Here is a 15,302-nt window from a genome sequence, read left to right as displayed (position 1 = left end):
CATTGAAAGTACAGACACAAGACAGAAAATATTTATTTGATGGTGACATAATTGGTTTTTTTAAAAAAGCAATACCACGACTGAAATTGCAAGGTCATATTCCTCCCTGCATTTAGTCACACTAGAGTTAAGGCCACGGTATTTGCGAGTATTTTGTTTATAAAACATGCTATACAGCTAGAAGTGCACAACCATAAAGTCTGTCTTTCCATTGGAGTTACTAACATATTTCAAGTTGTGAACCTCGACCCCCGAGCGAGCATTGCTTCAGAAATGAGTTCATCAGGTCAGAAATAATCAGATGGACCTTTAATTCTCTGTGGAATAATATGAATTACATTCCTTAGAGAAGTACCGTCGCAGAAAGCACTGCAGAAAGGACTAATTCACAAAAACAGTTTTAATCGGTTCATGTTTCAGTGCTAGGGTTTTTGTGGATGTATTCTCCCTCCCCTCTTCTTTCTTTAAATCACATGGGCTATACCTTGCACCATTCAAAAGTCATTATAAGAGTAAGATCTATTGAACTGTACAAAATCATTAAATCCATAAAACAAGTTTTACAAATCTAAATACACAATAAAAAAAATAGACATTTCCCAGTGGCTCCTACTACCTTTATGCATTCAAATATTTTAAGCTGCTGTAGTGACTGCTTAGAGTATTCAGGTATGCCTAACGCTCACGTGTGCTGCCTTTTCAGCATCATAAACATTTCATAAACAACATCAATAGCAGTAGATGGTTTTTCCCCTCAAGATTAATGTTTTGATTCATTTTCAAGACGGCACTTAGTGAGAAAGACAAAAGCAAGTCACAGTTGGGGCTTTGCTTACCTAAGCCAGAGGTGGGTGGTATTCCAGGGACAGGGAAGCACTGTCAGAACAACTGACTTGTACAGCATTCATCACTCAGATAATCATTCCTTTGAGCTGTACTGCACTTACAGGACTATGGGATGCCCTACACTAAGCTTCCAGAAGAGAACGTCCAGCCTAAGCCCTTTAATGCCTGCAATTTAAGCCAAACTGACAAATGCTCAAAGAGTAAAAAGCTGTACCGATAAAAGGGATATTGAGAAATGTTATGAAACGCACAGAGCCTTTATGCACTTTGAGTGGAAAAGGAGTTTGAAACATGCCTAGATCATGCAGATGCATATATTGGGTCAGACAGAGGGCTCCTTCCCCTCCCGCCTGTTTGTATGGATTCCAGAAACTTTGCCTTAAAATTCAATGAAGGAAAAAAAGACACACTTGATATTAATACAGCCACTGAATTCCACACTTCACAATTTGTCATCGTTACGGAGAAAATATTCTTCCTATGGACTGGCAAGTAGGAATTTTTGGATTGGCATTTCCTCAGTGACTAAAGACGCAAGACATGGGCAGATGATCAATACCTGGTCTTAATTATCATTCTTGCTTCTGCAGACAGTCCCTTTCTGATCTTATGATAATCTCCGGCCTCACATCAATAAAGGAGTCAGACACAGCAGCAAGGCCTCCCCACTATGTGGGGGAGGAAAACAGAGCCTGGTTAACAGAGGGAGTTCCCTAGCTCCATGGGAAGGCGCTTGCATTATCCCTTCCCTCCAGTTATACAATTGTTTCGGTTACTCCCTGTGTGAAATTTTATGTGAGGAGGTCCAGAGAAGAGCAACAAAGCTGGTGAAAGGGCTGGAGAACAGGCCTTATGAGGAGCGGCTGAAGGAGCTGGGGTTGTTTAGCCTGGAGAAGAGGAGGCTGAGGGGTGACCTCATTGCTCTCTACAACTACCTGAAAGGACGTTGTAGAGAGGAGGGTGCTGGCCTCTTCTCCCAAGTGACAGGGGACAGGACAAGAGGGAATGGCCTCAAGCTCCGACAGGGGAGGTTTAGGCTAGACGTTAGGAAAAAATTCTTTACAGAAAGGGTCATTGGGCACTGGAACAGGCTGCCCAGGGAGGGGGTTGAGTCACGTTCCCTGGAGGTGTTTAAGGCACGGGTGGACGAGGTGCTGAGGGATATGGTTTAGTGTTTGGTAGGAACGGTTGGACTCGGTGATCCGGTGGGTCTCTTCCAACCTGGTTATTCTGTGATTCTGTGATTCTGTGAGGTACTGCAGAAGCCAGAACCAAACTGAGGGCATTTTCCAGGCAATACACAGCAACTCCAGCTGAGAGAGACACAACGTGGACAGGGCTGGCAGTGACCTCTGCGCTAACTTGCATAAACCTCACTGCATCCCAATGTGAAAACCAGTTCACCCTGCACAATGGCTCCATTAAGTACCTTTACGGAACAGAGATTGCCAATTGTATTTAACTGTGCCAAGCCACGGGATGGTTTTGGAACAACTTCTAGAAATGGCAGAGACCGAGTTAGGGCCGAGCTATATCTACAGTAAAATTGCAGCAGTTTTGTTCGGCATTGCAGTCTGAAACGTCATGTAATAAAATACATAAAATATGAAAAAAGAAAAACCCTCGCAACTGTTATCCCGAGAGTACTATCAGAAAAGCAGCGCAGCAAAGTATTTGATCAAAGCGTAAACCAAATTATCTGTTCTCCTAAAGTGAAATCACACAACAGGAAATTCCATGATGGCACAGCCGCACACAGCTTGGCAAGGAAGAGCATCGTTCAGTTTCTGTTTTACTCACTTGACCAAAAAGCAGTGTTTCTGGACCACATTCATTTACCCTGTCTGAACAACCTTAACTCCCTTGCAAGAGCTCACTATTCATTGCTTTTTAAACAAGGCTTTCTACATAAAACTACTTGGAACGGTCACCACATAAATGAAAACATTTTCTAAAAACATGATAACAGTACAATTCTCGTGTAAGCAGGCACTACATCTAAAACCTCTTACATTCTCTCTACTCAAAACATTTTCAATTCTGAGCAGGAGTTAAACAACAACAGAAAAGCACAAAAGAGGGCAGAAATTCAACACATTTCCCCCCCCAATACTCTCATTCAGTAAGTCAACAGAACTCAGCAGTTCTATCTGCCGGCAAAAAAAATCCATACGTAGCTTTCGCTAGTGTATAGGAATAGCTTTTTCTTCCTGCTCTTGAGAAAACATCATATAAACAGTAGATAAAGCAGCGTCAACCAAATCATCCTAATTTACATGATTGCAGTTTTCCTCAAAAAATTCCGACAGATGCATGCCGTAAGATAACCCCAAACACCACACTTATCCATACCCTCTAATTCCATTCTTAGTTACCATTTCCAATAACTTGCCTGGCACAGTTGTCACAGCCTTCCTGGTGAATAGTTTACTAACTTTCCCCTAGAAAGTACTTTAAATACTGCTCTCGTATTTACCTCCTTTGAGTCCTCTGGTACTGATGTAGATTTAGAAAAAAAAAAAATCCTGGCAATACAGGCAAGCTAACAGTTTTCTTGGGCATTTCGTCAAAAAGCTCTGGGCAAATATAATTTTCAACTGCTTATGACACAAACCCCAAATTAAACAAACCACCTCTGGGAAAAACAGTAGCAGCTATCGCTAAAACTACACTGGAAATCTTATTTAGGCTGAGCCTAAATCTTTAGGGCCCCAATAGATTAAAAAAGAAAAAAAAGCTAAAAAAGAAATCTCTACTTCTACTAATAAAACAAGAACAAAGAAAGATGACATTGACTGCAAATGTTTGTGGTAACATCTCTCTGAAGCTGCCACATTGCAAACCAATTTTACTCTAAGACTGAAAATCCACAAGCAAAATCATTACCTGAAACTCACAGAAGAAACGATGACAGTAGGCTCAAATGCCCCACGAAGAAAACCACACAACTGTTCAAAACCCAGCAAAGAAAGGAAGAAAAGCAGGCTTCTGTAGCCCCTTCCTTCACTGAATGCTCTAGCTGCAGGTGAGAGGCAGCTGTAAATCAAGAGGCCTTTTAAGGGGCAAACACTTCACCTGTACCTAGTTGCTGACCACAGGTGTGGCACAGACTTAACCAACCCAACTATTACCTTCAGAGGTTTCTGAACAAGACCCACCCTTTTAACAGCAAAACTATAGCATCCCACTTAGGATGGGTAATAAGAAATTACTGCTAAGTAAAAATATGTTGGGGCTTTACTGATATTTCAATGTACGACAGCTAGGCTTGATTGAAATGATATAAAATTATAGATGTTATTAAGACCCTAAATGTCAATTATCATTGTTAAAAAACTATACAGATTAGGAGATTCCTTCCATGTTCTAGCTGCTGAGATACAGTGCTTTGAAGTGTATGGGTTACAGTTACATACAATATGCTTTACATAAGCATAGTCCCATCTACCATTTAGACAGAACTGAACTTTTATTAAACATCTTTAATCTGTCTCACGCAGTAGCAAATTCAGAGACATTCTCATTTCTCAGCAGCGGGACGAGCAGCAAACTCTAAAGGGCGTGTTCCACTGTTTCTTGTCAATCCTCTTCTTGCCATTTCCCCAGCAGTCTTCCCATCACATTCAGCCACGTCTTATGCACAGTCATGAGGCTAAAAGTCAAGTCCAATAAAGCTGTCATAGAGAAACTAAAAAAGTGAGCAGCCATAAGAGGAAAGGCCCTCCCCCCGGCCGCGCGCGGCACCCCGGGCAGGGACAGGAGGGTTTTGGGGGGACGGGAGGGACACGGGGCGCTGTCCCTCTCCCAGTCCCAGCCTGCATCCCATTGGCCGCAGCCAGTGGGAGGTAAGCGTGCTGCCGTGTCTGTGGTGTGTGTAAGCATGTACGAGGCAGAAACATAACAAGCACATGGCGTGTGTGACATGTTGCTTGTTTGTGCAAGGCGTGTGCGTGTCATGTGGATGGCGTGCTTGTGGCATGAGCCTGGCATGTGCACAGCGTGTGCATGGGCACAGTGGCGTATGCATGGCATGTGCATGGTGTGTGCATGGCTGGTGTGTCATCTTCATGGTATGTGCTAGCGTGTGCAAGGCATGTGGATGGTGTGTAAACAGCATGTACATAACATGAACACCGTGTGGCATGTTGCTTCTGTGTCCAAGGCACGTGTGTGGCACGTTGCTTCTGTGTGCAAGGCTTGTGCATGGCGTATGCATGGTGTGTACGTGGCATTTACGTAACATAGACATGGTGTGTGACATGTCTAGGACAAAGTGATCATGAGATGACGGGGTTTTCTGTTCTACGTGAAGTGAAGAGGGTGGTTAGCAGGACAGTAGCATTAAATTTCCAGAGGGCAGACTTCGGACTGTTCAGAAGGCTGGTTGGCAAAGTCTCATGGGAGACAGTACTCAAGGGCAAGGGAGCCCAGGAGGGCTGGGAGCTCTTCAAAAAGGAAATCCTAGCAGCTCAGGAGAAAGCCATCCCCATGTTCCGGAAAAAAAGCCGGCAGGGGTGAAAACCAGCTTGGTTGAACAGAGAGATCTTGAGTGATATCAAGAAGAAGAGAAATGTTTATGGGCTCTGGAAGAGGGGACAGGCCTCTTGGGTGGACTACAGGAGGGAAGTGAGATTGTGTAGAGAAAAAATCAGAAGGGCTAAGGCTCAGTTAGAAATCAGATTGGCCAAGTCTGTGAAAGATAACAAAAAATCCTTCTATAAATATATAAATAATAAAAGGAGGACTAGGGAGACCATACAGTCCCTATTGGACACAGAAGGAACAACAGTGACAGGGGATGAGGAAAAGGCTGAGGTACTTAATGCCTTCTTTGCCTCAGTCTTTAGTCGTAAGGAGGGTCGTTCCGTCTGTGTACAAACCCAGGAGCTAGAGGAGCATAATGAGGCTCCCATGATCCAAGAGGAGGTGGTCAGAGCCTTGCTAGCCCGACTAGACAGTCACAAGTCTATGGGGCCGGATGGGATCCACCCAAGGGTATTGAAGGAGCTGGCAGATGTGCTGGCCAAACCCCTTTCCCTCATCTTCCAACAGTCCTGGCTGACTGGGCAAGTTCCACTGGACGGGAGGATGATGCTGTGCTCATCTACAAGAAGGGCCGCAGGGAGGATCCAGGGAACTCCAGGCCTGTCAGTCTGACCTCAGTGCCAGGGAAAGTCATGGAGCAGGTGATCTTGAGCGCGATCATGAAGCACATGCAAGAGAACCGGGTGATCAGGCCCAGTCAACGCGGGTTCATGAAAGGCAGGTCTTGCCAAACTAACCTGATCGCCTTCTATGACAAAGTGACTCAACTTCTGGATGAGGGAAAGGCTGTGGATGGATCTTCCTGGACTTCAGTAAAGCCTTTGACACAGTTTCTCACAGCATTCTGCTTAGGAAACTGTCAGCTCTGGATTGCACAGGTGCACACTCTCCTGGGTGGAAAACTGGTTGGCTGGAGGGCCCAGAGAGTGGTGGGAAATGGAGTTAACTCCAGCTGGAGGCCAGTGACAAGTGGGGTTCCCAAGGGCTCAGTGCTGGGTCCAGCCCTGTTCAATGTCTTTATCAATGACCTGGATGAAGGCATCGAGTGCACCCTGAGAAAGTTTGAGGACGACACTAAGCTGGGTGGAAGTGTCGATCTGCTGGAGGGTAGGGAGGCTCTGCAAAGGGATCTGAACAGGCTGGATCCGTGGGCTGAGTCCAATGGCATGAGGTTTAACAAGGCCAAATGCCAGGTCCTGCACTTGGGGCACAACAACCCTATGCAGTGCTACAGACTAGGAGAAGTCTGTCTAGAAAGCTGCCTGGAGGAGAGGGACCTGGGTGTGTTGGTTGACAGCCGACTGAATATGAGCCAGCAGTGGCCCAGGTGGCCAAGAAGGCCAATGGCATCTTGGCCTGTATCAGAAATGGCGTGGCCAGCAGGTCCAGGGAGGTTATTCTCCCTCTGGACTCAGCACTGGGGAGACCGCTCCTCGAATCCTGTGTTCAGTTCTGGGCCCCTCACCACAAGAAGGATGCTGAGGCTCTGGAGCGAGTCCAGAGAAGAGCAACAAAGCTGGTGAGGGGGCTGGAGAACAGGTCTTATGAGGAACGGCTGAGAGAGCTGGGGTTGCTTAGCCTGGAGAAGAGGAGGCTGAGGGGAGACCTCATTGCTCTCTACAACTACCTGAAAGGAGGTTGTAGAGAGGAAGGTGCTGGCCTCTTCTCCCAAGTGACAGGGGACAGGACAAGAGGAAATGGCCTCAAGCTCCGACAGGGGAGGTTTAGACTGGACATTAGGAAAAAATTCTTCACAGAAAGGGTCACTGGGCACTGGAACAGGCTGCCCAGGGAGGTGGTTGAGTCACCTTCCCTGGAGGTGTTTAAGGCACGGGTGGACGAGGTGCTGAGGGGCATGGTTTAGTGTTTGATAGGAATGGTTGGACTCAATGATCCGGTGGGTCTCTTCCAACCTGGTTATTCGATGATTCTATGTTGCTTACATGTGCAAGGCACATGCATGGTGTGTGCATGGGGTGAGCATAGTGTGAGCCTAGAATGTGTATGACATGTGTATGGCTGGTGTGTCATCCTGATGACGTGTGCTAGCGTGTTTGATGCATATGTATAGCATGTACACAGAATGTACGTAACATGCACATGGCATATGTGGCATGTTGCTTGTGTGTGCAAGGTATGTGCGTAGCATGTGCAAGGAATGTGCATGGCTGGTGTGTCACCTTCATGGTGTGTGCGTGGCATGTCCACGGCTGGATGTCATCTTGATGGCATGTGCTAGTGTGTTTGATGCATGTGTATGGCATGTACACGGCATGTACATAATATGTACATGGCATGTGTGGCATGTTGCTTGCGTGTGCAAGGAATGTGCATGGCATGTGCTTCACCTTCTTTGAATGTGCTAATGTGTGAGTGGCATGTGGATGGCATGTAAACAGTACATACATAACATGCAAATGGTGTGTGTGTGCAGTGTGTGGAATGTTGCTTGCATGTGCAAGGCATGTGCATGGATGGTGGGTCACCTTCACGGCGTGTGTGAGCACGTGCATGGCTTGTGCGTGGTCTGTCCATGGCTGATGTGACATCTTGATGGCACGTGCCAGCATGTGCGTGGCATGTGTATGGTATGTACACAGCATGCACATAACATGCATATGGCGTGTGTATAGCATGTGGCATGTTGCTCACATGTGCATGGTGTGCGTGTGGCCTGTTCATGGATGGTGCGTCATAATCATGGTGTGTGCTAGTGCATGTGGATGATGTGTACACAGCATATACATGACATGCGCATGGCATGTTTGCCATGTTGCTTGCATGCACAAGGTGTTTGCATGGTGTGTGCACGTGTGGTGTGTCATCTTCATGGTGTGTGTTAGCATGTTTATGATATGTGGATGGCGTGTAAAAGGCATGTACATAACATGCGCATGGAGTGTGTGGCATGTTGCTTGCAGATGCAAGGTGTGCGCATGGGATGTGCATGAGTTGTGGCGTGAGCCTAGCATGTATTTGGCGTGTGCATGAGAGCAGTGGCATGTGTGGCATGTGTGTGGTGTGTGCCTAGCATGTGTGTGGCATGTTTATGGCGTGTGGCATGCACATGTTTGGCTGGCCAAGCCCATGGCACCCTAGTATTGTTTTCTTGATCTGGCATTCAGTAAGCGCGATGCCGGCACGTGCTAACCCTAAGCGGATAATGCTCCGGCTCACGCCGTCAACTTGATCGACGGTGATCAGCGAAGACGAGTCCCGAGAAAGCCACGTACCCAAATGCTGCTGGCCTGCAGGGCACCGCCCCGTCGCTTCTCCCTCTCTCCCTGTGGAGGGGTCGGGATCCCGCAGGGGCTCTTGTTGACAGTACTCCTGTCAGATTCTCCCTGCTGACAAAGCAAAAGCAAGGAGCTGTTATGACAAAAACCTCCAAGTAACCATGCTTTAAATGAACCACTCCCCTCCCCCACAGCTCTCACCACTGCAAGCGACACCCCAATGCCCAGCAAGCTCTAAGCTGTGCCAGACTGGCCCGAGCCTGCCACGGGATCAGGCAGAGCTCCTCTAGCTCTCCCTGCCACGCTGAGGCCGTCGGAGGGAGGACAAGCAACCGAGTTTTCCAAAGGGAGGCTTCCCTCGAGGGAGGCAGGAGTACTGCGATTCACTCGGGTAGAGCAGCCTCTGAAAGGCTGCGTGTCCATCTCCTGACCCTGAGCTCAGCGCCACGGGATACCTTTGCACTTAAGCTAACGGGAGAAATATTTTAGTGGCTGCTCTTTCCCATCCCACAACCTCCTGAGGCACTGGTTCAGCCACACTTGAAGTAGAGGACAGACACTGAGGAGGCAGCAAGAAGCATGAGAAACTCGAGCTTATTTCACTCACCTTTGCCTCGAGGCAGAGCCCTGCCTTCAGGTCTCACAGCCCTTTCTTCTCCTTCACCAAACCAGGATTGGGAATCGGGTTTCAGTCACCTCCCATGACAGAACCCTCTGGCCATGTGCAAGTTCTCCCCAGAGAAATGGTTCTAGTTCCCTTGCTGGCCCCAAACAGAAGGACGCTCGTGACGTCTGTTCTCATCTGTTTCAGCAGTGGAAACTCCCTTGTTCACCAGGCATCAGTGCTTCTCCCCACTTTGAGTCTAGCTGGCCGCTTGCCTCGCTCAGGTTTTCTCGGCCTTGCAGCCCATCCTCTGCCCGCTCTAGAGGGGAAGAGAAAGTGGAGGTCGGCTTTCACACGGCTCCGAGGAGACACACCGCCCGCAGGACACCGTTTACATCAGCACGTCACCCATCTCCCACGTGGCTCCTCCCTGTGCGAAGGGTGTCTTCAGCGCAACAACCCACAGGCAGCAGCAGGGGTTACTGCAGTTGGGGAATCCAAAGACTTCCCTTTCTATGGGATCTGGGAGCATACGCAGCCTTCTGCGTTCGCTTGAAGGATGAGATCTGCCCAATTTGGGCAGAGAGAGGCAAAATAAGCCACTTCAGCTGCAGATACCCTCACGCTATGGAGGCTCCTGGTGCTGCCGGCTCTTGTGTGGCGAGGATGCCCAACACCATGTCACCTTTCCATCCCTAAAGCTCGTCCCTCTGGCTTAGCAAGCAGATCAGCAGTCCCAGCACACGGCCTCTGCACTGGAAAAATTCAGATCCATGGGACGACCCCACAACAGCTTCCAGCTGCAGATTCTGACAGCGAAGCTACCCGCTTAGTTGCGCTGTCGTCCGTCTCCAAGCCAAGCGAACACGAGCATTTCACCCTTGCGGGGCCCTGAGGCGCCTCTGTGGGCTCATCGGGGATCTGAGCGCTTTCCGAGGAATCGCGTCGGCCGGCTTGCGCGCGTTCCACTTGGCCATCACGTTCCCCATGGCTTTCACCCAACAGCCGTGACGCAACATCAACTCGTGTGTAAGCACACACGTACACACGCGCAAAGGAATGCTAGAACAGCAACAACACGAGGCCTCGCTCAGCCACAGTGCTGTTAAAACGGTCCCAAAGAAGCCAGACTGAGGCCTTTTCATTTAGCCGATGGAGAGCAGGTAAAGTTCACCCTCCTCCTCCCTGCCCCGTGCCATGCCAGCTCGCTCACCGTTACTCCTCACGACGGGACAGAACAATACCGGGCTGTGAAAAAGCAGGGCAGTTCTGCAAGACTTTTGCCAGGTTTTCTGCAGCAAGGACATTCTCCAGACTGCCTTTTTGGGCTGCGAGGAGAGAGACACGTGCACGATATGTTAAGGAACTTTTAACGCCACCTCGAATACCGTCATGACGCTAACAGAGTCATTTGTCCAGTTACAGGTGACAATCAGAGCTTAAGTACGAAAACAGACAAAGCCCCCCCAGCCCCGCATGATGAACGGTGATGTGGTCAACAACATGACCACGCCACTGGCGCAGAAGCCGGGCTGATACACCGAGCCCTCATCCACAGAGGAACAAACGAAGGAGCCGGAAGCCACTTCCTGAACCAGGAGTCGGCATCACGAATGTCACCCATGCTCAGAGCTGCAAATGGGAGGTTTCTCCTCTCACCTGAATGGCAACCGCTTCGATTTCACCCACGGGCACCCTTCTCTTCTTCCGCCGCGAGCGTATGAGAGAGATGGGAAGGCTCCACAGCGCTCTGCAAAGATGAAGGATGTCTAAGAGGTGCGTCTGCATATCCCCAAGGCACTTGAGGTACCTAAACTCTACAGTTACTGTTAAGAATGTGACAACTCCCCTTCCGTACCACTGTTATGGGACATAGTTTAACACAAATACTAAAAAGAAGTCTAAAAAGATGTTAAGCCTCAGAATAGAAGAGAAGGCTAAACAGGTATTCTGTGTAACAGGAAACAGAAATGTCCGAACCAAGAGGATCTGCAGCAAGCGTAACGGATGTTGCACCGTTGTAAAACGCTGTGACACAGAAGGGTTTTAAATGCAAAGACGCCTGGTTATAGAAGGGAATCAAAGCAGCAACCTCTCTCCTGGCTCTCTCTACACTAACAACATAACAGCACTTTCCAAATCTCCCCTTCCCCTCTCAGTGTGTGTGCGGCGTGCTTGCAGTGTGTCTGGCGTGTGCGTGGTGTGTGCCTGGCTGGCATGTCATCTTCATGGCATGTGCTAGCATGTGCATGGCGTGTGTAGGGTATGTACATGGCCCATACATAACATATGCATGGAGTGTGTGGCGTGCATGGCATGTTGCCTGCATGTGGAAGGCGTTTGCGAGACACGTTCTTGACTCTTGTGGCATGAGCCTGGAATGTGCATGGGAGCAGTGGAGTGTGTGTGGTGTGTGTATGGCATGTACATAACACGTGCTTGGCATGCGTGGCATGTTGCTTGTGTGTGCAATACATGTGTGTGGTGTGTGGTATGATGCTTGCGTGTAAAAGGCATGTGCATGGCATGTGCATGGCTGGTGTGTCATCCTCATGGTGTGTGCTAGCGTATGCCTTGTGTGTGGATGGCATGTACACAGCATGTACATAACGTGTGTGGCATGTGTGACATGTTGTGATGTGCACAAGGGCTCTGTGGTGTGTGTGGCATGCTGCTTGCATGTTAAAAGCATATGCATGGGGTGGTTGTGGCGCTAGCCTGGCATGTGCACGGCGTGTGCATGGGGGCAGCACAGTGTGCGTGGGGGGTGCATTGCATGTGTGTGGTGTGGGCCTGGCGTGTGGCATGTTTATGGTGTGTGGCGTGCACAGGTTCGGCTGGCGAAGCCCCTGGCACCCTAGTATTGTTTTCTCGATCCAGCGTTCACTAAACGCAATGCCGTCACATGCTGACCCAAAGAGGAGAACGCTCCGGCTCGCGCCATCAACACGATGGACAGTGATTAGCAAAGAGGAGTGAGTCCTGAGAAAGCCACGTACCCGAATGCTGCTGGCTTGGAGGGCACCGCCACGTCGCTTCTTTCTCTCTCCCTGAGGAGGCGTTGGGATCCCACAGGAGCTCTCTCATCATCAATACTTCTGTCAGATTCTCTCTGATGACAAAGCAAAAAGAATCATAGAATCATAGAATCCATAGGCTGGAAAGGACCCACTGGATCATTGAGTCCAACCATTCCCATCAATCACTAAACGATGCCCCTCAGCACCTCATCCACGCGTGCTTTAAACACCTCCAGGGAAGGTGACTCAACCACATCCCTGGGCAGCCTGTTCCAGTGCCCAATGACCATTTCCATGTAATATTTTATCCTGATGTTCAGCCTGAACTTCCCCTAGCGGAGCTTGAGGCCATTCCCTCTTGTCCTGTCCCCTGTCCCTTGGGAGAAGACCCCAGCTCCCTCCTCTCTACAACCTCCTTTCAGGTAGTTGGAGAGAGCAAGAAGGTCTCACCTCAGCCTCCTCCAGGCTAAAAAATACCCACTTCCCTTCAGCCGTTCCTCATAAGGCCTGTTCTCCAGCCCCCTCACCAGCTTTGTTGCTCTTCTCTGGACTCACTCCAGAGCCTCAAAATCCTTCTTGTGGTGAGGGGCCCAGAACTGACCCCAGGATTCGAGGAGCGGTCTCAGCAGTGCTGAGTCCAGAGGGAGAAAAACCTCCCTGGACCTACTGGCCACGCCGTGTCTGATCCAAGCCAAGATGCCATTGGCCTTCTGGGCCACCTGGGCACACTGCTTATTATTTCTGCTTATTCCACATTATTAAAATATTTCTGCTTATTCCACAGCTGGCTCCAATCCAAAGGGAAATCAGCAGATGTATTAGAAACAGCTGTGATTCCATTTCTATGTCACATTATGATGTGCTGCTCTGCTCCAAAGAATTTAGTAGAGGTTCACGGAAACTGATATAAAAAACGACAAATTGAAGGCAAAGGGAACTTGAAGATTCCTTGAAAGGTGGACAAAATTTCGTTATGTGTGTTGGAAACAAACTAGCTCTCCCCATAGTTTTCCTTTCCAAAAGACTCATTGTTTTGCCAGCTTAAGTACTTAAATTAATTACATCCAAGCTGTAGGACAAGTGCACCCTTTGTCAAAACTTTTTTACTCAGCTCTTCTTCCAGCGACCTTCACCTTGATCCTGACAAGCAGACATGTAGAGTGTTCACTCAGGCACACTGCATTCTTTTTATTGTCATTTGTTCTTTTATATTTTTAAATTTGTCTGAAGGAATTAAATGTTATATTTTTAATACCTGGCTCTGCATCTGCTACAGTACAACACTAATATATTCAACCCACAGATGTCACAATGCACTCTTATTCAAACCCCACTGCTAAATCCTCAAAATAACAACGCTTTCTATATTTGAAAGGTTACAATTTTTCTTTTAGTAATGCTCTCTAATTACTAAAACTTATCCACACATATAGACAAGTAAAATTCAGACTCTGAACTTCAGTACGTTCTAGGACATTATCTTTACCATTCCATAAGAAATCACTGCAGCTGGGAAATGCACGTTTCCCCACTTAACAGTCGATCAGAACATTTTTGTGAGCTACTTACTTGTGTGAGTGAGCTGAGATCCTTGGGCAGTATCAGATCTGTTGGTATTCTACTCTATCCACAAATGGTTAGAGGTGCTATTCAGGATAACTTCCATCAAGTCATTTTTGGTGAAGGCTCCCAGAGAGTGCGCAGAACTGTCTTTTCCATCATACACCTTGTGGAAAACAAATAATAGCATTGAACTGGACATCTTATCTAAATATCTGAAAAATACGAGTTTATCCTTATACAACACTTCCAAAGTCGGCTCTGTACAGCCAATAGTTTCTCCAAAAGCATCACGGTTTCCATTGTGTCAGGTACATACAGCTTGGTTAAGCAGTTCAGTGAAATATAAAATATACTGTCACTGTTAAGATGTATTTCAGTCTTTTTTCCTTTACAGTTTTGTGACGTCATTTTGAATGGAATTAGTATTTATAAGCAAGCCTACCTTCTGAGGTTTCATAAAATCAGATTATTTTTCATGATTATTCACAAAGGCTAACAGCAGCATGACCTCTGAAATCACCACTGAAGTAAGTAAACTGCTCTGTTTTCTAGTGTCCAGAAAGATTAACATCAGAGCTGAGGGAGACATATTAAAGTCAATCTGTCACTGCTTATTTCAGATTCTAAACCTACAGCAACTTTTTGTCTTACTAAAGGTTTTAATAAAGAAAGAAAGGTCTTAATAAAGGTTTGAGTCTATTTCCAGCCTAAGTGTGGAGATGATCTTCTTTACTTATGTTATTTTATTAAAAACTTTCAATGAGAGACAAAATCAACACTATTAACCTCCAGTCACAGAATGAATAAGAGCGTTCTTTAGATCGTTCACCAGTACAGGACAAGCACAAAGAATTGGCCAGGGCTTGAAAATTTATTTTTCCGTATTGCAAAAACTTGAAAGCCATAAAGTACCGAAACAGTCCTCTATGGGTTTTTCTGTTTGTTTGGGTTTGGGTTTTGTTTTTTTTAATCAAAATGAATTAAAAAAAAAAAAAGATAACTTCTTTAAATTAAATAAATCACCTGTACTTTATCATGGAAAAATAAACAAATATGAAGTGTGTTTCATAATTCCAAGCGTATACCATGCATCATGGGAGTGCTTATGGAAAAGCAAATAATCAGTCTGAACAGCTTTCTTCTAATATGAAATAAATGATAATTTACCCTGATGTCATACATGCGAGAGTGACTGCAGATAACCAGTATAAAAGACACAACTACAGTAAGTATCTTAAGCTCTTAATTCATTTCAAGTGCTGACACTAGCAAAATAAACTAATAAAGCCAGCATGCACAGAGATTTTTTAAGCTAAAATCCTAAATTTAGTTTAATTAACATAAACAAATATAAATAATTACGTTCCATAAAAGAATCTTTTGAAAAATAACACATGATGCTAGCCATTAATAGAACAATGCATTCTGGCTTTATTACTAAGGAAAGATTGTCTTATATCAGGCCACATGGATGAGCTCTCAGAAGAG

The 15,302-nt window shown here is 46.8% G+C and overlaps 1 long non-coding RNA gene across 1 annotated transcript; it reads right to left on the bottom strand.

Annotated features, from left to right (window-relative positions):
• Positions 1-10,513: 10,513 nt before the first annotated feature.
• LOC138734060 (uncharacterized) lies at positions 10,514-13,930 on the bottom strand. Its single transcript, XR_011339522.1, has 4 exons — positions 13,821-13,930; positions 12,231-12,343; positions 10,891-10,981; positions 10,514-10,559 (listed from the first exon to the last, which is right to left on the bottom strand). It is a non-coding gene; the product is annotated as an uncharacterized lncRNA (long non-coding RNA).
• Between the last annotated feature and the right edge of the window lie 1,372 nt (positions 13,931-15,302).

Source organism: Phaenicophaeus curvirostris, unplaced genomic scaffold, assembly GCF_032191515.1.
Source record: "Phaenicophaeus curvirostris isolate KB17595 unplaced genomic scaffold, BPBGC_Pcur_1.0 scaffold_53, whole genome shotgun sequence".
Classification (NCBI taxonomy): Eukaryota; Metazoa; Chordata; class Aves; order Cuculiformes; family Cuculidae; genus Phaenicophaeus; species Phaenicophaeus curvirostris.
This window is presented reverse-complemented; position numbering and strand designations above follow the sequence as displayed.